The sequence below is a fragment of the Lissotriton helveticus genome, chromosome 4_1 (assembly GCF_964261635.1).
Source record: "Lissotriton helveticus chromosome 4_1, aLisHel1.1, whole genome shotgun sequence".
NCBI lineage: Eukaryota > Metazoa > Chordata > Amphibia > Caudata > Salamandridae > Lissotriton > Lissotriton helveticus.
In genome coordinates this window covers 806610426-806618569 of record NC_136063.1, presented here as the reverse complement: position 1 = coordinate 806618569, position 8144 = coordinate 806610426, and the positions used below count along the sequence as shown (strand labels likewise).

At 45.2% G+C, this 8144-nt stretch overlaps 2 pseudogenes; both read right to left on the bottom strand.

The window, feature by feature from the left end:
- Positions 1–1671: 1671 nt before the first annotated feature.
- On the bottom strand, positions 1672–2303 carry LOC144828069 (caprin-1 pseudogene; annotated as a pseudogene).
- A 4-nt stretch (positions 2304–2307) lies between these two features.
- Positions 2308–7768, bottom strand: LOC144828068 (caprin-1-like; annotated as a pseudogene).
- Between the last annotated feature and the right edge of the window lie 376 nt (positions 7769–8144).

Below are 8144 nucleotides of genomic sequence, written 5' to 3'. Positions count from 1 at the left end.
GGGTGTGTACTCCGGGCTTGTACACTTAAGTATCAGTAAAAAGCATTCCCTGCAATAGGGGACGTCCCCTTGGGCACAACTGGGCCCCGTAAGGGGTTGTAGATGCTGTAGTCTTGGTATAAACAACAATTCCCTAGTGGATGTTTACTTATTCATATTTTATTATTCTTCATACGAATTCTTTTCATAAGTGGTTTTTTACGAAATATTACTTTCGAGTTCTTAGTTCATACTCCTTATGCTCCAATGCATTTCGGGTAGAACACCCTTCATCAGGGAACAAAAAGATGTAAATTAATGTAAATGAGACTCAATACATGAGGGGACTCCGTGTGATTCAATTACGGGTTAGTGTTATGGGTTAGCGTGGTTTAAACTGTGTCATTCTAGCTGCCGGTTGTGTTCAAACTAAAACGTAAAAATCATGTGGGAGTGGAGTTAATTTGTGGTTAAAACTGTGTCATTGCATACTGTCGGCTGCATTTAAACGAAAACGTGAAAATTATGTGGGAGTGAAGTTAATTCGCAGCTACATGCTGCTTAAGATCATCCGAAATTTGTATAGCCGAAAGAGACCCACGTTGTGCGCTGTCAATATGAGGTGACACAGGTTTTAACAAAAAGTGAGCGTTTCTGGTGGTATTGTGTTAAAGCTCATCGATATGCGGGTACTTGAATTAAAAAATCACTATACAGTGTCACATACTATCAAGTCTAAGCATGCCGTAGGTGGACTAAACATGCAGTAGGTGAACCCCAGTGAAACCAATTACTTACAGGAGTATTCGCGCATAGCGTGTTCCGTCGGTTTTAAGGTGATACGTTCCCCGTGTTGGTTAGCTAAGTGTTATGTAGTGTGCAGGTTGTAAACATCGATGAGAGACGAAGTTACTATCTATACTGCTGCGGTCTCCATCTTGGAACGGGGTATCAATGTTTATCAACTACTTTTTAAGTGGTGTACTCCATGTCACACCCAACTGTCGTGCAACAAATAAGTGCGCCATACTGGATTCAGTTGAGGATCGACCGTGGGTACATACAAACTCTATTGCGGCAATGGAATTCGTAAGCATGCCATGATGTTAAATCATAATAGGTTAAACAAATAAAACCTGAAAACAAGTGAAATAATACAAAAAAACGTATCTGCTTAACAATACACACATTTTTCGTTCGAACACAATCAGCAGTATGCAATGACACAGTTTAAACCGCGAATTAACTCCACTCCCACATGATTTTTACGCTTCGTTTGAACACAACTGGCAGCTAGCAATGACACCGTTTAAACCACCCTAACCCATAACACTAACTCTTATTGAGTCACACGGAGTCCCCTCATGTATTAAATCTCATTTACATTAATTTACAGTGTTTTGTTCCCTGATAAAGGGTGTTCTACCCGAAATGCATTGGAGTATGAACTAAGAACTCGAAAGTAATATTTTGTAAAAACCATTTATGGAAAGAATTCATATGAAGAATAATAAAATATGAATAAGTAAACATCCACTGGAGAACTGTTGTTTATACCAAGAATACAGCATCTACAACCCCTCACGGGGCACAGTTGTGCCCAAGGAGACGTTCCCTATCGCAGGGAACGCTTTTTATTGATCCTTTCCATGCACTGCTATGAGGTCCTTTAGTTCACTTGTTGAGCACTCATCAGAGGCGTCCCTCGGTTGGGTCTTGGTGGACCACCACACCTCGTTGATAGTTGTTGGAGTAGTCATGAGGAGCGTTAAATTGGGGCTGGGTGTAACCACTGTTTGGATTGCTTGAAAATGTAGGATGATAATCATATCCACCTCTGAAGCCGTTGGATGGTCTCCTGTAGCCATTGATTATACCATGTGGATTGCGCAGCCCACCACAAGAGACTCCTCCTCAGCTGTTACAGTAAGGCTGATTGTTGCGTGGGAAACCAGTGTTCTGTTGCTGAGTATGCTGGGGGTTACATGCTACCTGATGGGACTGGTCTGGTGAAGAATGGTATGCACCAACTACCAGTTGGAGCTGTTTTTGTTGAAGTTCCAACTGTTCTACTTAGAGAGGCTGGTGGGGAGAATGTCTGGCTGTAATTGGCTTGGTACTGTGCTTGTGGTTTTAGGTTTTTCGCCTCAACCACAGGAATAACAGGCACATTCATATGGAATACTGTTTAGATGGGCTGCATTCACATTTATTCCATTGCTATGCAGTGATTTGCTTAAACCAGCCTAGAACACCTGTGACTGATTTGCAGCAGGAAGAGCTGAAGGTGTCGGCATCTGGTCTGGACTTAAAGATGGTGATGCCTGTTTAGTATTGAGCTGGGTCAATGTTCTGATTCTCAAACTCCAACATAGAATCCTGCATAAAGAGTTAAGGACCTTGCATTTGTGCCATAAGGTTTTGTACTCATTTCTTTCTTACTACTGGATCGGGCTGGACCACCGAACATAGTGTGAGAGTTTCAGGAATCAAAGAAGAAGTAGCTTGTGGCTGTTGCTGTAGCGAGTTAATAACCACAAATGTTTCCAGCGTCCACTCATCCAGCTGCTCCTTTTCACTACTTTTGCTGAACCGTGTTTCAGTCATGAATTGTCTGTTTATAAACTCTGTAGACTCTACTTCACTTTGCTCTGTGTATTCGTCCATTGACTCAAGTTCCGGCTTGGCTGCTGCTGCTGCTTCTTCTTCTTGTGGTTCTTCCTCTGAAAGAGATGTTGCCACTTCTTCCTCACACAAACCATTTTGGTGACTGGTATTTGAACTGTCCATGTACCCACTCTGGAAAACCTTCTCAATTATTTCTTTAAGAGTTTTGTAAGTAGTTCCACAAACTGGCTTCTTCTTAGCTTCCAGAAGGTCCCACAGATGAAGAGTCGCTTGGTCACACTGCTCTTTTAACCTTTGATGTGGATCTCTTTCTGGCTCAACTAGCTTATAGAAATCATCCAGCAAAGACAATTCCTCCTTGGTCAAAACAGCCACTCCACTTAATCCTTGCTTGAGGTCTGTATGCACTTCAGTGTCTTCCAACTTATCCAAAATAAACTGCAGTTCCAGTACAGTAGTTAAGCGATTTTGTTTCAGTTCTTCTCTCATAAGCTGTTCTCTGTGTGCTACTTTCTTGATAGATTTCTGTATATTTTGGCTCAGTGACAAAAAGTTGCGTTGTAGTTCATGACCAAATTCCATGTTGCTCACCACTTCCTGGTGCTTTAACAGGGCATCCAGCTGGTCCTGGTTTAGATGTTCTCCTTTCTTCTTTCTGTCTTGGAAATCATCAAGCTTGCCCTTTTTCTCCTCGAGGTTGTGTAGCTTCTTGTGTATGACTCCCAGAATATGCATCATGGCCTCTGTCTAGATGCTGCCTGTGCCACAGGGCAGCTGCCCCAGCACAGGCTGCTAAGTCAGAGAGGAAGAGCAAGCTGCAGCCTCATCAGCCCCTGGCACAGCTGCCTTTGTGCTGCCTGTGACAGATGGCATCTTGGTGCAAGTAGGGTGTGAATCAAGGGGGAAGGAGGGGGTCGGTCTAATGGTGTCTTCGAGTGTGGGGGGAAGGGGTTAACTAATTGGGTGAGAGGCAGCCGCTCAGCCCCCCTGCTGCCGCACCGAGAAAATGAGAGCAACAGTCAGGAACTAGGGGGATTTCATGTAGTGAATTTTTAAGTTATTGTTTTCTAGGTATATCATAGTACTTATGTTGCACAGTCTAATTAAGGATACTGTGGGGCTCATTATGATATCGGGTGGACTTACGTCCGCTTCACACCGTAGTGGTCTGGAACTGCCCGACCTTACTTTGGCTGTTCTGACCTCAGTATAGGATGAGACCGCCCTATGGGAGGTCAGAAACATCAATTTTATAGTGGCTGCTTGTGCAGCGGGTGGAAAAGGCCCGCAGCACAAGCTGCAATTGTAAAATGTATGTTTTAAACATCTCTGCACTGTGTGGGAGGCACACACCTCATGGTGGCTGCCAGATGGTGCAGGGATGTTAAGGGGGCAGGCCCCATAGCGTAGAGCCAGTGGAGAAGACTCCCTGCTAGGGGCCCCCAAAGACATGAAAAGGCTGTTGGAAAGAGCCATCATAATCCCATTGATGGAGCTGAGCCTGTCTCCACCGTTATTAGGGGTTTATGGTGGCTTCCGATGCACCAATGGGCTCCTTCAGCCTGTCGTAAGCAGATTGGAATCCCCTAGCAGGTTTCACTCCGACTGCTGTAATCCTAATACGGTGGTCGGACTGAAACCTACAATGTCGGGTGGAAACACTCTGACAGCTGGTCGGAGGCTTTCCACCCAACATCGTAATCAGGCCCAGTGTGTTTCACTATGGGAATATTTTTGTGAGAGGAAATGTATATTTTTTTAACAGATATTGTCAGCAACTTTAAGATTTGTTTTTTTTACAAAGGAAAAGGTTAGGATATTTTTATATCAAAATTTTACTATTCATTTTCGATTTTTTTCAGGTTTCCTCAAGCATTTGATTTTAAAATATATTGTTCAGGTTAGGGGTGGATTCACAAAACTTTAAATGGAAGTTTTATAAGGTTTATTTGGATGTTTGCAGTTTTAGGGATTTTATTGTTTTGGAGTGCTACCTATTGATTTAGATTTCTGGTTCAAATGTCATAAACTACTAATCTGTAAGCAATTTTTAATTATTTTCATTAAAAATCACATGTTCTGTGCGATAGATTTAAATGATATAAATATATTAAGTATAGGACTGTGTTACTTTTATGAGTCAGACCTCCAAGAGGAACAATTTAGAGAGCCACCCAAAAAAAGTCACAAATGGAGGAAATGAAGGACATGACAATGGAATCCACAGTCATGCAGGACAGGCACTTCTAGACCTTTTCCAATTTAGGCTGCCCAATCTGCTCAAGGCAGAAAGAGATCTAAGGCAATTCCAGGGTGCCGTAAGTAGAGCATTGTAAAGGTTCCTTTGAACTGAGAGCAATTGCCTGGCAACAACAGTGGTACAACTCTTTCACTTTCGTATCAATGAGCTGTTGACTTTGCTCAAATATGTTTGTAGTTTTTTGCTCCTTATTTCAATCAGGCTTTGCAGGTACCTTATTGCATTGACTTCAATACAATGTTTTCTCCAGTGTTGTCTTCAGTAAATGTGTCATCTTTGTCTTAGCTCTTGAGGTCCTGTTCTGGAATCCAGTACAGTTTAGCTGTCCCGGTACTGCAGAGTTCATCCTTCTTCAGTTCTCAGGCATGTTTGCAGGTTTGTCTTGTGGTGGCTAGTTACAGTTACTGCCTGATTTTCAAAGGCAACTCACACTTTTGAGTAAGTTTACAATTTTGAGTAAGCTTCATTCTTTTTAGTATTCACAAACTGCACTTATGTAGTAGCTTACACTTTTGTAGTAGGTCCAGCACTGCACATGGTTAACCACGGGTACAGCAACATGTTCCCTTAAAAAATAATGGAAGTAGGGACTTAAAATAAAGCCCCCTGTACAAAAAAATGCTACATTCAATTACATTATTTTTAAAAGTTAAAAATATTAATTTAAATATGTGCCTTTAGTGGATTTACTAAGCCATGCAAAGCTACCTCGCATGGTTCTGTGTGGCTTAGTAAACCCAGAGTAACACAAGGGAGCCCAAATTGCTGCCTTTCGTTACTCAGCATTGGGAAGGCATTCCATGGGTGGAGCATGGGCATTCCCAGCATCCACCCATGGACTTTGATACAATCCAAAATTTACTTAGTTAGTAAACCTGGGATTACATCAAAATGGTACGCATTTCCAACAGAGGAAGAAACAAGGAGAAATATCTTTACTTCTCCATGTTATTTCCTCTATCTACGTGTGCAGTACATTCCTTAAAGGATTGTTTTTGTGCAGACAGGTGTACCATTCCATATAAAAACAATCTTGTCTGTAACATACCATGGTGCCAGGGTCCCTGCGTTGTCATTGAACAGATCTCAGTGTGCCAGTGCAGGGAGAGAACTGGTACGCATTACATCCTAGAAGATATGGTGGAATTCTGCTCTCTACTTGTCACACAATGCACCTAGAAGATATGGTGGAATTCTGCTCTCTACTTGTCACACAATGCAGCGCATCATATTGTCTTGGAGCATTGCATTGTGTTGCATGACTTTTTGAAAACTCTATCCCAGGGTATCTAAACAGCAGTGCGTAGTAGTGCTTTCAAGTACGCCTTCATACGCCATTAGTGGGAGCAGTACCTGGAGGCTTCTGGCGATTTTCCTGCTGCTGCACAGACCCGTCCACGGACCTCGCCGCACCCGCTCCGCGGGTGCCGCATCGCCGGCTTGAGTGAGGGCTGGTCACCGGATCCTGTGGGGCGCCGAGGAGTGCGGAAACCGGGCCGAGGGTTCTAGCAGGGCTGCGAGCGTGCAGGGACTCCATTACCCAGGAGTCCCTGCGAGACCGAGTGTCAGCTTCCGGTCCGCTCTCCCTGTTGGTCAGCCTCCGCCCACCAGGAGGCCCTAAAAACCCGTGTGAGCCCTGCCTCTGAGGGACGCCTTCATACGCCATTAGTGGGAGCAGTACCTGGAGGCTTCTGGCGATTTCCCTGCTGCTGCACAGACCCGTCCACGGACCTCGCCGCACCCGCTCCGCGGGTGCCGCATCGCCGGCTTGAGTGAGGGCTGGTCACCGGATCCTGTGGGGCGCCGAGGAGTGCGGAAACCGGGCCGAGGGTTCTAGCAGGGCTGCGAGCATGCAGGGACTCCATTACCCAGGAGTCCCTGCGAGACCGAGTGTCAGCTTCCGGTCCGCTCTCCCTGTTGGTCAGACCTCCGCCCATAACGCACTCTATATTAAGATCTCATTCTCCCGCAGCGCGGGACGCAGCTCGGGGCGAAGACCGGTCTAAGAGCGGGCCGTTTGAGGCCGTTCGAGTACGGCAGAGTCCGGCCCAGGACCAACCCCCTGTACTGTTTTGATGCACCCAAGGTAGGCGGATCGTACAGCACCAACTCATTTCTTGGCAAAGTGCTAACCAGACATCATGTCTTTAAGATCAGGCAAAGTGCGTACAGTTCAAATCCAAACACCCAAAGGAGTTGTCTCGGGCCCATTGGACGCTTTTATTACACGTGCTACGGGAATTCTAGAAAAAGAAATCGCAATGGTGGAAAAACGTCTCTCAATCGATCTTGTTAGTGGAAAACGTTGTTCGCTGGGAGGGTTGGCAACGATCCCAAGCCCCGTAGCGCATGCAGCTTTTAATTGCATCCACTCTGATACCATCGAGGCAATAGTTCACATAGATAGTGAGGGGGTTGATCTTCCCGTTCTTTCATCGGATAATGCTGAACACCATCCAGATGATCTTGAAGTTAGCGGGGGAATTGAATCCCAGGATAGCTTGGCATCTGAATATAGTTTGGAACCCATCCATTCACCCTCCATTACCACCAATACTGTGTCTAATTTGTTAACCTATGCAGACCCCTCAGGCGCTGACATGATATCGAGAAAGAGAAAGCAAGATCAGAGCCACACGGGGGGAGAGAATATAAGATGCCCAAAACAAAAGATAAAACCAGCAATGTCACCCCAGGTCATGGTCATCTAGCAGAAAAGTATACATCTTGTGCATTCCCCAATGTGCTATGCCCCTCCCTCACCTCCTTAGGATCTTCTAACCCCTGCCCAACGTGCCTCAACAGAGATGAGTCCCTGTTAGCTAAAATGGAGGCTATGATGAAAACTCTCCTATTGCCCGTCTTGGAGCGAACCAGGTTGATGACCTTAAAAATAGACATTTTGGAGGCTGCAGTGAACACGAATCTGGCTTTGCTACAAAATTTAACTAACCCCAGCCCAGGGGGTACTATAACTACACAGTTAGCTTTAAAAACAACAAGCACTCCTAGTATTCCCACCAGCCATCCCATAAACCCTAAACCCACAGGGCCAGCTACCAACAGATCAACGGGGGGTGGAGGTCCAAAAACCACTTCTAGTAAGGTACCTGAGGGCTCGTTATCACATGCCCCTAAGACGATGACCACTGATAAACTCGATAAACCAAATCTTGTTAGACCGCTCCCCACCAGGCCACTTTCACTGGCGAAACCCAGCCTTAATATCCCTCGGCAGCCTCCCCATGGGCCCCTAGCCAACCATCGTAGTACCACC